This window comes from Rhinoderma darwinii, chromosome 3 (assembly GCF_050947455.1).
Source record: "Rhinoderma darwinii isolate aRhiDar2 chromosome 3, aRhiDar2.hap1, whole genome shotgun sequence".
NCBI classification, from domain to species: Eukaryota; Metazoa; Chordata; class Amphibia; order Anura; family Rhinodermatidae; genus Rhinoderma; species Rhinoderma darwinii.
Window position 1 is genome coordinate 25,895,946 of NC_134689.1, and position 15,675 is coordinate 25,911,620.

A 15,675-nucleotide genomic window follows, 5' to 3' on the forward strand; every position below is an offset into this window, starting at 1 on the left:
CCTTGCATAAACTCATATTTGTTCATGTGGAGAGGGGTGATCCAAAGAATATAAACACATTACTAATAATGGATAGCAAAAAAAGAGTAAAAAGTAAAAAAAATAAGATATTCCATGTTTTGTGTTTAATTCTTACTATGATATTATAGAATACAACACAGTAGAAAGTTCTAGATGCTCTTTAAATATATTGATATAAATGTTCTGAGCCCTTCCAATATCACGTCATGCACATTTGGCCATCTACAGACGTATGATGTGATCCCACCAATGTAGTCAATCACTTAATTTGCGTGCAAACTTGGCCCAACATGTGCTGGTCTTGGCCCCGGGAAATGATAATAGGTGCAGGTCAAGATACTTGCATTGGATCGGGCCTCATTTATTTTATTTGCCTGACTTGAAAGAAATTATTATTGAATGTGGATATTTCAACAGATGGTAAATTGCACTGATTAGACACATGGGACGCCTGGTCGGGTTACAGTTTCCTTTTTTTCCAGGAATGTAAAATATGTCAGGTCTGTTTTCCCGTTTTTTTGTTCACTTTTATTCTGGCTGTAACCCCTTGGTCACCAGAGAGGACACATTATGCCCAGTGGGAGTTGTATACAACGTGTGGACCTAAACCGCAGATGATCTCATAATCAATCCTTGGAAATCTAATTATGGATATGCAATTCATTGGTTTGTGAAACCCTTTTTATTGTCGTCACAGAACAAAATGATTGATTATTCCTTCATAGGTATTTACCCATATCTATCTATCCATCGATCGATCGATTGATCGATCGATCGATCGATAGATCTATCTATCTATCTATCTATCTATCTATCTAATCTATCATCTCATATCTATCTATCTATCTATCTATCTATCTATCTATCTATCTATCTATCTATCTCATATCTATATCTATATCTATCTATCTATCTATCTATCTATCTATCTATCTATCTATCTATCTATCTATCTATCTATCTATCTATCTATCTATCTATCTATCTATCATCTATCTAATATCTCTATCTATCTATCTATCTATCTATCTATCTATCTATCTATCTATCTATCTATCTATCTATCTATCTATCTATCTATCTATCTATCTATCTATCTATCTATCTATCGATCAATTGATCTCAAATCTATCCTTCTATTTATGGCTTGACTTTAAAATTGGTAGCGATATGTATAAATAAGCAAATACGTATGTGATATTTGTCTACTGCAGATCAATAATGATGCGTGCTATTTGCCCACTCTGTTCAATAATGCATCCTATGTATCTATTGTAGTTGCATAAGGGTTAAACATGGCGGCCACCTAGTAGTGCTGTTTTAAACAAGTCTCCCTGTGTCTTCTGATCCTATTCCTGTTTTCTAACACCAGAGTCGTGGCCTCAGGCATGAATAAAATGGCTGAGTCAGAGTTCACCAATTCAAGGCATGCGTCAACTTGCTTTGGACTGCTGGATTTGGCGGATGCTCATGGAAAGGAGTCAAACAGGAGATGTGCAATGTCATCACACTTGTTGTTTGGATTTGGGAATCTATAGAACAGAAGATTTAAATTTGTGTTTCTTATTTTTAACCCTAAGATTGGAAAGATTAATTCAGATCATATACAATGTACAGATCCGCATTCAGATTTATATCCCAGCTTCTCAAATACTTCACTTTATAACATGTAATCTGTATACATATATATATATATTGTGTTTATATGTGTATATACTGTGTGTATATGTGTTATTTGCAATGTCGGACTGAGGAACCTTACCACCAGCAGCAGAAATTATTCTAAGGGTTTACCTTCCAGCTATACTGAACATGTCCACTTTTAACTGTGTAATAACCCCGGCTAAAATCATCAGTAAGGACCAATAGGTTTCTTGTAAAATAATCCAAAAAAGTGATCTGTTAGACCAACTGTGGACAATTGGTGGCCCAGATGGCCTGTTTTTTTGATGCTGGCAAAATTCGTTTTTCCCACTATACACATTCAAGGCGTATCTCTAGGATCAGACAGATAAGTTTGATCAGTGGGACAACTACTAGGAGATATAGATACCAAGAACAGACATCCCATCTACTGCGTTTGCAGGTGGCCATGCTTGCCCAGTCACCCTCCATTATAATGAACTGGAGATAAGGACGCAAATGAGAATGTCCACTTGACTTTTTCTGTATTTCTCATAGACTGAGTAATAGTGAGTGACTGCATATGTGCACCCACCTCTCCACTTCAAACTGGGGATGTGGACCATTGAATGTAATGTGCAGTCCCCAGATGGAGTCAAGCGTAGGATGAAGGGTAGGATGGCCACCACAGTGCTAGACCTTCAGCTTCAGATGGGGTGTTCTGCTGAGGAGCTTGTTGTGACTGGGCCCCATTGAGGGGAGGATCATCGCTGGTTATTTATAAATCAATAAATGCAATAAAAGCCAATAAATAAAGACCTTGGTTGTAGTAAGAAGTTGTCTATGACCAGACACCACCTTTTTTGTATTTGACCTTCAAAGGTGTGGAAGTTGAGGTGACATGTCATCGCTGTGTCCACTAGCACTTCTACCCGATTTGTTGGATGACAATGCTGGACACGCAACCCAATGAAGAACCAATGTAAAATGTGCGGAGTGGATCAAGTTGGATTAGGAATTGCTGAGTGATCACATATGCTTTGGATTCTTAGAGCTCCGTAGGCTTTGTTAACCGTCTTTGGTTATAAGGGAATATCTTTTTTTTATTTTTATGCTTGATTGTGAAATAAAGAAATTGCATGCATTGATGACAGCAGGGTATTTGGTCTGACTATTTTAGCCAAATGTGCATGTTTTTACGATAGAGCGGTGGAGGTCAGACACCAGCTTTCCGAGAATACGGTAGGATCAGACCAGTAAAGTCCCATCTTTTTACTTTGGGTAAGGGTCTCTGATGTTTCAAAGATTAGATTGTCCCATATCAGCAAGATCCACCAAATCCCGGCACCTTGAGATCTGTTTTGCAGTATCTCTTAATGCGCACAAAGCCATACTGGTAACTGGTTTTACCTCCTCAATTATTATTAAGGTTGCAGTAAGGTGGTTAGTAAGACCATGTAGCAAAAATTCCCCTTATGGCTTGGCCTCTACGTTCAATGAGCTGTATGATGTGATACTGTAGCCCAGTCAACCGGAAGAAACAAGCAGGACTGCTCCACCAGCTCTGCACTATGAACTCATTTATTATTATAGTGCAATAAACAGCACCAATGAGTCAATCTGATACTTGGGGAGATCAGTGGCATGGTAGTGCAGATTTATTAGGGGGCCAATTTTTTGATTTTTATTTCCAGGACATCACTAATTGTATGGAAATCTACACAAAAATATTAAAAAAGTAATGCACTCCCCAATGATCTTGGATATCATCAATATACTGTATCTTCTGATGGAGAGTACCTCCGTAATATGGCATCCAATGAAGCATTCCAGATTCAATATCAATCTAACAGAAAAAGACTCCATATCCCCCTGTATGAAATCGGAGGTGTACAGGGGTATAGTAGAGAATCATATGGGTGCCACATTACAGCTCCATACTACTCAGAGCTTGTATAAAAGCCTAGTACAGTCATGTGGATGAGACCTAAAGTTGAGATTCTTTGACTTCTCTGCCCTTTTAAATTCGACGTCAATTTCTAGAGAGTGTGCTAATCCGCTCGTAATTAAATATCTGAGGGTATGTTCTTGGGGCAAGTGACATGACATATTGCCAGGGAGCAGTATGATGTACCTGGTAACATATTCAGATCAGAAAAAAAAACCATAGATATGATAAAGCGACTTATAATGTAAAACTATATCTGCTCTATTAATATGGCAGAAATAGAATACGTAAAACTGATAGTTCCTGGACCCATTCATGTAAATGTATGTAAAATGGAAGAGATGGGCTGATAATCATATGATATTAATAATAAGGATTTGGAAGAGACTTTAATCGATTCAGAAGATAACATTTTGTACATGATTTTGAACGTGATACTTTTATTATTATGTTTTCCACTATAAGACAGTACATTTGTCTAGATCTATGCAGGAGTGAAGGTCAGCAGGTAACATAAGATAAACTTTATTGCTGGATCACCATGAATCTGTCAAATCTTGCACGGAACTTTGGATTCACAGATTTTCTGCTCCGGGTTTGGATTTTTGAGGGAAATAAACATGATAGGATCTGGACTTTTGAGCAATATTTTCCTATGTTTGTAACTACTAAAAGGTAATTCATGCTAAAGGTGTTCAATGGCTCATGCTTAATTTCCTCCGTGGCGGAGGAGCAGAATAAAAAAACTTAAAAAACGCAGCGAAAAACGTGAGTTGTTAAAAAAAACGTCTGAAATTCAAGAGCTGTTTTCCCTTGAAAACAGCTCCGTATTTTCAGAAGTTTTTGCTCACTACGTGTGAAATACCCTAAGGGAAAACAGCTCCTGAATTTCAGACGTTTTTTAAGCCACTCGTGATTTTCGCTACGTTTTTCGCTTTTTTTTTTTACACCCGTTTTTGGAGCTGTTTTCTATAGAGTCAATAAAAAATGGCTCCAAAAACGTCCCAAGAAGTGATCTGCACTTTTCAAAACGGCTGCGTAAAAGAACAACGGCCCGTTGGAGCAGAACGCAGTTTTTCCAGATGTTTGGAGGCGTTCTGCTTCCGATTTTTCAGCCGTTTTTTGGGGCGTTTACGTCTCGATAAACAGTCGAAAATTGGCCGTGTGAACATACCCTAAGGCTGGGTTCACACTGAGTTTTTTGACGCGGAAACCGCACCGCAAAACTCGACAAAAACCGGCTGAAAATGCCTCCCATTGATTTCAATGGGAGGTGGAGGCGGTTTTCTCCCGCGAGCCCTATCTTCACGCGATTACGCCTCTGACCTCACATTGACATCGATGGGAGACAAGAGAAAGCGTATTTTTGTGCCGTTTTATGCCCGCAACACTCAAAGGCCGCGGGCGAAAAAACGCTGTGAAAATAGGCGTGCAGGCAGAGGGAAATCTGCCTCAAACTCCCAAATGTAATTTTGAGGCAGATTTTCCGCCTGCAAAAAACTCAGTGTGAACCCAGCCTAAGGGCACGGCCAGACGTGGCGGAATTGCTGTGGAATTCCGCTGTGGACAGTCCGCAGTGTAATTCTCCAGCGGCCGTTTTTTACATTCGTTTCAATACATTTTGAGGCAAGTTAGTTCAGACATTGCGGAAAACTCCGCTGCGGACTATAGGCTGCGGTGCGGAATTTTCCCTCCGCAGCATGCACTGTCTGTTGCGGAGAAGAAGCGGAATTTCACTGTGGATTTCAGCCTTTGCAATGCAAAAACTGAAATCTGTGGCACGTCCGCTGTCTTTTCTGCAACGTCTGAATTACCTGTCAAATATGCAAATGTTGGTGCACATTTGTTGCGTAATTGCCCCAAATTTGCACCAACATTTGCAGCGGAAAAACTCCGCCACGTCTGGCCGTGCCCTAATTGTTTGCTGCTGGGTTTTCTAATAGATTCTAAGGGTATGTTCACACGTAGTGACCAAAAACGTCTGAAAATACGGAGCGGTCTTCAGCGAAAACAGCTCCTGATTTTCAGACGTTTTTGTAACAACTCGCGTTTTTGGCGGAATTTTTTACGGCCGTTTTTGTAGCTGTTTTTCAATGGAGTCAATGAAAAACGCCTCCAAAAATGTCCCAATTAGTGTCCTGCACTTCTTTTGACGAGCCGTCATTTTACGCACCGTATTTTGACAGCGACGCGTAAAATAAAGGCTCGTGGGAACAGAACATCGTAATCCCTATTGAAAGCAATGGGCAGATGTTTGTAGGGGAATTAGGGGCGTTTTTTCAGGCGGAATTCGAGGCGTAAAACGCCCGAATTACGTCTGAAACCACTGCGTGTGAACATACCTTAACTGATCGCTGTTTTTCTCAGGACTTTTTCCATGAATGGGACCATAAAGAGGCAGGGCTTATGCCGACTTGAGCGTTTTGCGGCAGGTCTGCAGCCCTTTCTGGGCAGTCATAAAATGTCTAGCGATTTGGGTATGTTGCAAGATGTGCAAAAGGGGTGGAGGCGGATGGAGAGGTGTTTGGCGGTTGGGCAGTTGGTAAAGTAGGCGGCATTTACTATACCCATATGTGTGCTTTAAAGTTCATTTTATAGCTCATGTTTGACCTGTTAGGTTGGATTCACACAAGCACATTACGTCCGTAATGGACGGACGTATTTCGGCCGCAAGTCCCGGACCGAGCACACTGTAGGGAGCCGGGCTCCTAGCATCATAGTTATGTACGATGCTAGGAGTCCCTGCCTCGCTGCCGGACAACTGTCCCGTACTGTAATCATGTTTTCAGTACGGGACAGTAGTTCCACGGAGAGGCAGGGACTCCTAGCGTCGTACATAACTATGATGCTAGGAGCCCGGCTCCCTACAGTGTGCTCGGTCCGGGACTTGCGGCCGAAATACGTCCGTCCATTACGGACGTAATGTGCTCGTGTGAATCCAGCCTTACTCTCTCCGTTCTATACAGACAACAGATGCAATTCATTTACAGTATAGTAAACTTCACAGGCCGGGCTATTTCTAGAAGAATAGAAAGACTCTGCAAAGGTTTCCACCTCCACAAATATTTCCAGCACTTCTCTGCCAAGTTGGAAATGGGACACTTAAAGTAGTCCAGTCTTCTCTTAACCCCTGTTATGCCTGGGGATTACATGTATCTAACTTTCTCCCGAATAAATAAATCCTGTATATCTTGACGTTATATTTTATATCCACCGAGTACCATAAAAACAAGTGCTAACAACGCAACGTGAACCCGATACTTAGAATATACATTTTTGGATGGATGAAGAACTACCTGTAGATTATTATTAGTAATCCGTTCCAGAAATGTTATTTCTTCAATTATCCTACAAAGTTTGGTGGTAAATCTTACAGACTCTATGGACTCTGGGCTTGTCATTGAGAGTGGTATAAAAAAAAATCCAGTCATTACATAATCATACACTGCTGAGCCCCTACAGTATACCAGAGATCATATGGCTTATAAATTGTACAATGTAAATGTATATATCCTTTATTTTAGTTACGTCACAATCTGGATCATTTCCAAATGCTAACTTTCAAATCTTTCCTAGTGTGGGCAGAGCTTAGCTGTCACATGACTGTGTACACATGCGCGGCATGCGGCTGACATGTTCTGTTGTGGGGAAAAATGTGTCATGGAGATAACAGCATTGGTCTGTTATAGTGCAGAGCAGGGGAACTTATCTACTTTTAGCAAAGGTCCACTTCCCGGGGTCTGTCGTCAGGTAAAGGTCCGAGCTGAACACCAGTAATAAAGATTTGTAGATAGTGCCACACACGGTGCTCCCTGTAGATAGTGCCACACACAGTGATCCCTGTAGCTAGTGCCACACCCACCTGAAGATAGTGCCACTCCCTGTAGATAGTGTCACACACACTGTACTTGTAAATAGTGCCACACACTGCCCCTTTAGATAATGCCATATACCTCCTCTGTAGATAGTGCCACACACAGCCCCCCTGTAGATAGTGCCACACAGGCCCATGTAGATAATACCACACACAGCACCCCCTGTAGGTAGTCCCACACAGCCCCCCTGTAGATAGTGCCATACAGTTCTCCCCTGTAGATACTGCCACACAGCCCCCCTGTAGATACTGCCCCACGTAAATAGTGCTACGCAGCCCACTGTAGATGGTGCGACATAGCGCCCTCCTTGTAGATAGTGCCACACAGACCCCCTGTAGATTGTGCCCCATGTAGATAGTACAACACACCCCCTGTAGATGGTCCCGACCAAACAAATAAAAAAACCTGTAACTCACTTAGCCCCATTCCCGCGACGAACTGAGCTGCTCTGCAGGCCTCCTCAGCCACGTTAGGCCTGTAGCCTATGAGATGCAGAGACAGAACCCTTGCGTAGGCCGGCGCAATTCACTGGTGTCCTCACATCGGCCTGCGCAGGGATCCTGTCTCAGCTTCTTATAGACTGCAGGTCTATTGTGGCCTGTAGCCTAATGAATGGCAGATAAGGAAGCTGATAGTTCCGCTATAGTGTTCAATTGCATCAGCATTCTGAGGATATCGATACAAGTGAATGTGGTAGTTGCCCAGGGATCTGCAGTACCGGGCCAAGAATTTGCCAACTGGCGTCCGCAGTCCGGGTTCGGACCAAGGTCCATCTGTTCAGAATCCCTGGCGTAGAGACTATACTGTAACATGAATACAGGATGAATAAAGCTGCTCTGACACTACGTTTTGGAGTCTTTCGGATCTCCGAGTCTATAATCGAAATCTCCAATTTACAACAATGGCATAGGATCAATCAAAGGGCACGGGTTATACCAATGAATCCAAAATAAAAATGAGGAAACCTTGCAAATAGCCTTGATTAAATATATTTCAACGTTTTGTGTCTACAGCTCCTATTAAGACCTACTGTATGTGTAGTATGATCTTGCTGTCATATGGCCATCCATCTGTCCCCTAATTCTTGTACTAGTAAATGCACTATTAAGAAGTAGGGAACAGATGGAATGGACTATGACTGCAGGATCAGACTACACAGAGTTTGTAGTTTCTTACCATAGAAACACTTTGATCTCCATAGGAACTGTAGACACAAAACAATAGGAGATTTAAAACGTAAGAATTAAGATTTTTTACAGTTTTTAATGCATTGGAACAATAAAAAAAAATTGTGAAAAATTTCTTCCTGCCCATATCTATTGGATATTTAACAAAATGGACTGTCTTGCGACACAAGTGAAAAAACTTAATAGGTTGTTCCAATATATGCAAATTGGGTTAAACAAAAACAAAAAAATACTAGTCATGCTCAAATTATAGTGTTTAGTCCCTAAGTGCGAATGTTTGGGACTGGGGCTGCAGTGGTGATGGGACCTTGTATGTTTGGATATACATTTTGCAGCACCGCTTAGGATTATAATAATGTTAGAAAAATCTCAAACAATTCCATGCACTGCTGTACCTTTTTAAACACTATACCATGGGAGTAAGACGTATAACACTGTTCATCCTGATCTTCCTGATTCATGTTTATAATGCCAAAACTACAATAAACACAAGTAGTTGTAGGAAAGAGGGATACAGGGGAGAATGTAACTACATAGTAACGCATATTTCATTCAGGGTCTGTGGAAAGCTGGGTGACATTGTTGTCATCGGTGTAGGAGTCCAACTTAACTTCTTAATGGCTGAATGTTAAAAGACTTCACACAAGAGTTAAGCATGGATTTGGATAGAATAGGGGAAGAGTTTAGCTTTGTCCAAATTTCATGCCTCTAAATTGTGTGTAATATGTGATAATCCTCTAACAATATGATAGCCCAGCAGCTGGCCCGATGGCAAAGGATATGCGTGATATAATCAGGGTATGGACCACAAAAGTCTGAAAATATCAATAGACAGAAGGCAACAACAGAAAGTAGGCCTGATTTTCTACATATCGAAGAGATGAAATAGAACCGCGTATATTATATATACACTACCGTTCAAAAGTTTGGGGTCACCCAGACAATTTTATGTTTTCCATGAAAACCCACACTTATATTTATCAAATGAGTTGCAAAATGACTAGAAAATATAGTCAAGACATTGACAAGGTTAGAAATAATGATTTTTATTTCAAATAATAATTTTCTCCTTCAAACTTTGCTTTGGTCTTGGAATGCTCCATTTGCAGCAATTACAGCATTGCAGACCTTTGGCATTCTAGCTGTTAATTTGCTGAGGTAATCGGGAGAAATTTCACCCCATGCTTCCAGAAGCCCCTCCCACAAGTTGGATTGGCTTGATGGGCACTTCTTGCGTACCATACGGTCAAGCGCTCTTCCAGCATCTTTTCAGTTGTTCTGCGTCTCACAAATGTTCTTCTGTGTGATCCAAACACCTCAAACTTCGATTTGTCTGTCCATATCTCTTTTTTCCAATCTTCCTCTGTCCAATGTCTGTGTGCTTTTGCCCATATTAATCTTTTCCTTTTATTAGCCAGTCTCAGATATGGCTTTTTTTTTGCCACTCTGCCCTGAAGGCCAGCATCCCGGAGTCGCCTCTTCACTGTAGACGTTGACACTGGCGTTTTGCGGGTACTATTTAATGAAGCTGCCAGTTGAGGACCTGTGAGGCGTCTATTTCTCAAACTAGAGACTCTAATGTACTTGTCTTGTTGCTCAGTTGTGCAGCGGGGCCTCTCACTTCTCTTTCTACTCTGGTTAGAGCCTGTTTGTGCTGTCCTCTGAAGGGAGTAGTACACACCGTTGTAGGAAATCTTCAGTTTCTTGGCACTTTCTCGCATGGAATAGCCTTCATTTCTAAGAACAAGAATAGACTGTCGAGTTTCACATGAAAGCTCTCTTTTTCTTTTTCTAGCCATTTTGAGAGTTTAATCGAACCCACAAATGTAATGCTCCAGATTCTCAACTAGCTCAAAGGAAGGTCAGTTTTATAGCTCCTCTAAACAGCAAAACTGTTTACAGCGGTGCTAACATAATTGCACAAGGGTTTTCAAGTGTTTTCTAATCATCCATTAGCCTTCTAACACAGTTAGCAAACACAATGTACCATTAGAACACTGGAGTGATGGTTGCTGGAAATGGGCCTCTATACACCTATGTAGATATTGCATTAAAAACCAGACGTTTGCTGCTAGAATAGTCATTTAGCACATTAACAATGTATAGAGTGTATTTCTGATTAATTTAATGTTATCTTCATTGAAAAAAACTGTGCTTTTCTTGCAAAAATAAGGAAGTTTCTAAGTGATCCTAAACTTTTGAAAGGTAGTGTATATGAAAGCTCCAGTTTGGAGACACTTTGAAGATTATACTAGGGAGCTGCCTATATAGCAATTCCCTAATTTAATATTATTAATGGAAATGCTCCCTTCGCCTGCAGGAGCTGAATGGAATTAAAGTTGCCTGTTACTGCCGCGCATACACCACTGATAGTATATTGTGGCTCTGTTTTTGATGGGCATCATGACCGCCTCTGTCAGCAGCACATTGGCTAAATAAAGGCCAGCATAAATGGCACCTATATTCTGCTGATGGTCCCTAGGGGGCAGTGGTGAGAAACAGGATGATTTTAATTCCCTGCAGCTTTATTAAACTGCTGATGGCTCTAAACCAGTTACTATTATGGGTCATTTTACTGATGATCTGGTATATCCCAGCTTATTGTGTGGGCAGTGGTCAATGATAAGAAAATATAGACATTTCCAATAATGAGTATTTAAGATTCTGGGTCTGTGTGTGGATATTAAGGACTTTATTTTCTTCAATGGGACATGTAACAAATGTCACATTGAAATCAAGGATCCTACTGATGAAGAGCACTGTGGTGAAATAAACACAAACACAAGGCAACATATCCTCTGAAAACTAGGACTGAGACCTCTTCGTTCTTAACTTTGGTGGTGATCCAAGCTGCAGGACCACCACCAACATGACTTTTATATTAAGAGTTAATGTTTATAGTTAGAGTGAATCTACATAAATACATTGCATTACGTATTTTGTAGTGATGAGTTACAGACTGTAGTAAACTTCAGAGCTGCATTTACAATTCTGCAGAATTCAGAGCTGAAATCTCCAAGTATTCCTTGCTTGCTCAATGTGTGTACTGAGCTTGCATTCTAGGAAGTGCCATATTTACACCAGGCACTATACAATCATCTGATGTAGAAAAAAAACCTACCACACTACATTATAGGAGCTCAGCTAAGCTGTAAGGGGTGTGTCTGACAACAAGCTAGCCGACAGTTTCCAATGACAACCTGCTGAACTGTGAATACAGCTCTGGAATACAAAACGGCCTGTGACTCAGGATCAATGCAAGATAAGTAATGCAATGTATTTAGAAAATTACTTAATTTTTTATGTTAATATCTGTATACAAACTGTAAAATAGTGCTCATTTGTGAACATGTTTTAAAGGAAAACATTTTGAAGTTAGTGTCACTTTAAACAAAGTTTTTTGGCAGCTGTAGATCTCACGCATAGTTTTAATAGGGTTGGTGTTATGATCTGCACAACCCACAGCCCATACTGTGGGATTTATCAGTATTAGGTCAATAAATTACTTCAGTGATAATATTTATATCTGTACCGCAGCCATTGATATTTGTTTGTGTAAAGTTACATTCTATTTATATAAATTTTCTCAAACATTTTCACACAGGTAAAAATATTTTTTAGTAAATATTATATGTGATTGTTTTTATTTCATACATCTACAAATGATATACCGCCAAATTATAATGTTTTTAGGACAATTACATCAATAACCAGTGTTCAATTGTGGAGTTATTATAGAATTGCGGTGTCTGGAGTGCTCTACATAAAGTATTAGGCCAGGATCACATATGCAGTATGTGGTACAGTTTTTGGCTCAGTTTATTTTGAGCCAAAACAGGAGTGGAAACAAAGGAAAGGCGATGCATCGTTCTCTTCTTTATACCTTTCCTTCCTATTGAAAATACTTATGGGTTTGGCTTAAAAAACGGAGCCAACGACTTCACCGAAAACTGCATCACAACTGTGTGTGTGATCCTGGCCTTAAAAGGACTTTTACAATGCCCTATAATAGTTAAAGTGATGGTACCCAAGTGCCAATAGATTGCAGTTTTTATATGCTTTTGTGAATTGCTGAAATGGTCCACAAAGGCATATGTGGCCAGCTATTTAGTACCTGATGGGCACTTTAGGAAGCCATTTAGCTGATGCAATTGCAATTGTGCCTTTCTTTTTAGGGCAACTTTAGAACTCTGAATTACAGAGCTACTAACATTACAAAATTGCTTTCAGTGCCCAGATAAACAGTGCCAGCCAGAGAGGGCCCGTACACACAGTGCCTGCAATGGCTAACATAACATTAATAGATCCAGCAAAAAATTTTTACAAATTAGTACTGCCAACCTGAGAGTTGCCCTGATAAACTGTGCCAGCTAGAGAAGTGACCCCATAAAAAGTGTCAGGCAGAAAGTGCCTCCTAAGTAGTGCCTGAAGAGAGTGCTAACTTTAAGGGTGTGTGCACACGGCTTATTTTCGGCCATTTTTCGGGCAGTAAACGGCCGAAAAACCAGAAGCAGAACGCCTCCAAACATCTGCCCATTGATTTCAATGGGAAAAACGGCGTTCTGTTCCGACGGGCCGTTTTATTAAGTGGCCGTTTTGAAATACCCTAAGGGTATGTGCACACGCTTACTGAAAAACGTCTGAAAATACGGAGCTGTTTTCAAGGGAAAACAGCTCCTGATTTTCAGCCGTTTTTTTTTTTAGCAATTCGCGTTTTTCGCTTCATTATTTACGGCCGTTTTTGGAGCTTTTTTTCTATAGAGTCCATGAAAAATGGCTCCAAAAACGTCTCAAGAAGTGACATGCACTTTTTTTTCGTGGCTGTTTTTTTACGCAGCCGTTTTTCAAAACGGCCTCGTAAAAAAACGTCCCATCTATGGCCCTAAAAATGGCTGAAAATAAGCCGTGTGCACATACCCTAATAGTACAAGCTAAAGAGTATATAAATGAGTACTGTCAACCGGAGACCTCCCGCATAAATATAGCTAGAAAGACATAAACAGAGCAAGAGAGAGTCCACAGAAAAAGTGTCAGACAGAGAGAGAGCCCATATAAACAGTGCCGGCTATAGAGCACTAACATTAATAGTGCCAGACAAAGTGTCCAAATTAGTACTGCCAACCAGAAAGTGTCCCCATAAATGGTCCCAACCAGAAAGTGTCCCCATAAACAAAGCACATTGGCAGAAATATGTTTACTTAAAAAGAGGCATATATTATCGGGGTTCCTCAGGGATCAGTCCTAGGTCCGCTGCTCTTTTCTCTCTACACAGCTCCTACTGAACAAACCATCAGCAGATTTGGCTTCCAGTACCATCTCTACGCTGATGACACCCAATTATATAACTCTTCCCGTGACATCACCCCTGCTCTAATACAGAACACCAGTGATTGTCTGTCCGCTGTCCCTAACATCATGTCCTCTCTCTATCTGAAACTTAATTTTTCTAAAACTGAGCTCCTTGTGTTCCCACCGTCTACTAACCTCCCTAAACCTGATGTCTCCATCTCTGTGTGTGGCACTACCATCACTCCTAAGCAGCACGCCCGCTGTCTCGGGGTTACTTTTGACTCAGATCTTTCCTTTACTCCTCACATACAATCACTTTTACGCTCCTGTCATTTTCACCTCAAAAACATCTCCAGAATCTGCTCTTTTCTTACAGAGGAAACCGCCAAAACTCTCATTGTTGCTCTGATTCACTCTCGTCTTGATTACTGTAACTCATTACTAGTCGGTCTTCCCCTCACTAAACTCTCCCCTCTCTAATCTATCCTCAATGCAGCAGCCAGGTTCATCTTTATGACCAACCGCTACACCAACGCCTCTAATCTGTGCCAGTCACTGCACTGGTTGCCCATCCCCTTCAGAATAAAATTCTAACTTATTACTCTCACCCACAAAGCTCTCCACAGTGCTGCACCTCCTTACATCTCCTCCCTCATCTCTGTCTATCACCCTACTCGGGCTCTATGTTCTGCCAACGACCTTAGATTAAAATCCTCCATAATCCGAACCTCCCACTACCGTCTCCAGGATTTCTCTCGTGCTGCACCCGTCCTCTGGAATGTGCTACCCCAGACAATCCGATTAATTCCCAATATCCACAGTTTTAAACGTGCCCTGAAAACACATCTATTTAGACATTCCCTAATCTGACTCCTCTCCATGGCCCTCCTTTTAGATTAGTCATCAGAATAAGATTCCCTCACACTCCTTCTCTTCATATCCGTCATACACAGATACTGGCTGGTGACCGGCTCATGCAGCTTTATGTTACCACCGCATGTGTATAAAAATGGCCGGACCATTGTACAGAACAAACACTATTACACTTTGTGTCTCCCTTATTTCCTCATAGATTGTAAACTCTTGCGAGCAGGGTCCTCACTCTCCAGGTTTGAATTGTAAATGAACTTTGTCACTATGTAATGTCTGATATTGTCTGTTTATGTCCCCTCTAAATTGTAAAGTGCTGTGTAATATGTTGGCGCTATATAAATAAAGATTATTATTATTATTATTATTATTATTATTATTATTATTATATTAAAGGAATACTGATCTAGTGTTGAATCAGCAATAAATATTCGTTCTTGTGTTTTCCTCTTGAGTGAAGTTTTATGGTGATCTAAGTTTGAGTACAACTACGCAGGGGTCTGGATCTTGCCACCATATTACAGCGGTCTGAAACCTGCCTAAGGGCACATGTGTGTCTGTGATTTCACACGGAAGGACGCAGAGGTATTTTCCTGTTGAATTCCATATAAAAATCGTGACACGCTCAATCGAATGATGTATTATGGAGATATTCTGCCCTAGAGGCATGGCTTGATGAGGAGAATACCTCCATCATATAGTTCTGTACGGAGGCACAGGGGCGGACATACCGCATGTGCAGCCGGTGCAGCTGCACAAGGGCCCCGCGTGGGAAGGGGGCCCGTTCAGTGGCGTAACTACCACAGTAGCAGCCGTAGCAGCTGCTACGGGGCCCGCGGCATGGGGGGGCCCGTGTCGCCCT

The 15,675-nt window shown here is 41.1% G+C and overlaps 1 protein-coding gene across 1 annotated transcript in view; it reads right to left on the reverse strand.

Annotated features, from left to right (window-relative positions):
- The window catches only part of SYNPO (synaptopodin), a 91,759-nt gene that overhangs the window by 61,182 nt on the left and 14,902 nt on the right, over positions 1-15,675 (reverse strand). The gene's annotated exons all lie outside the window — the stretch shown is intronic.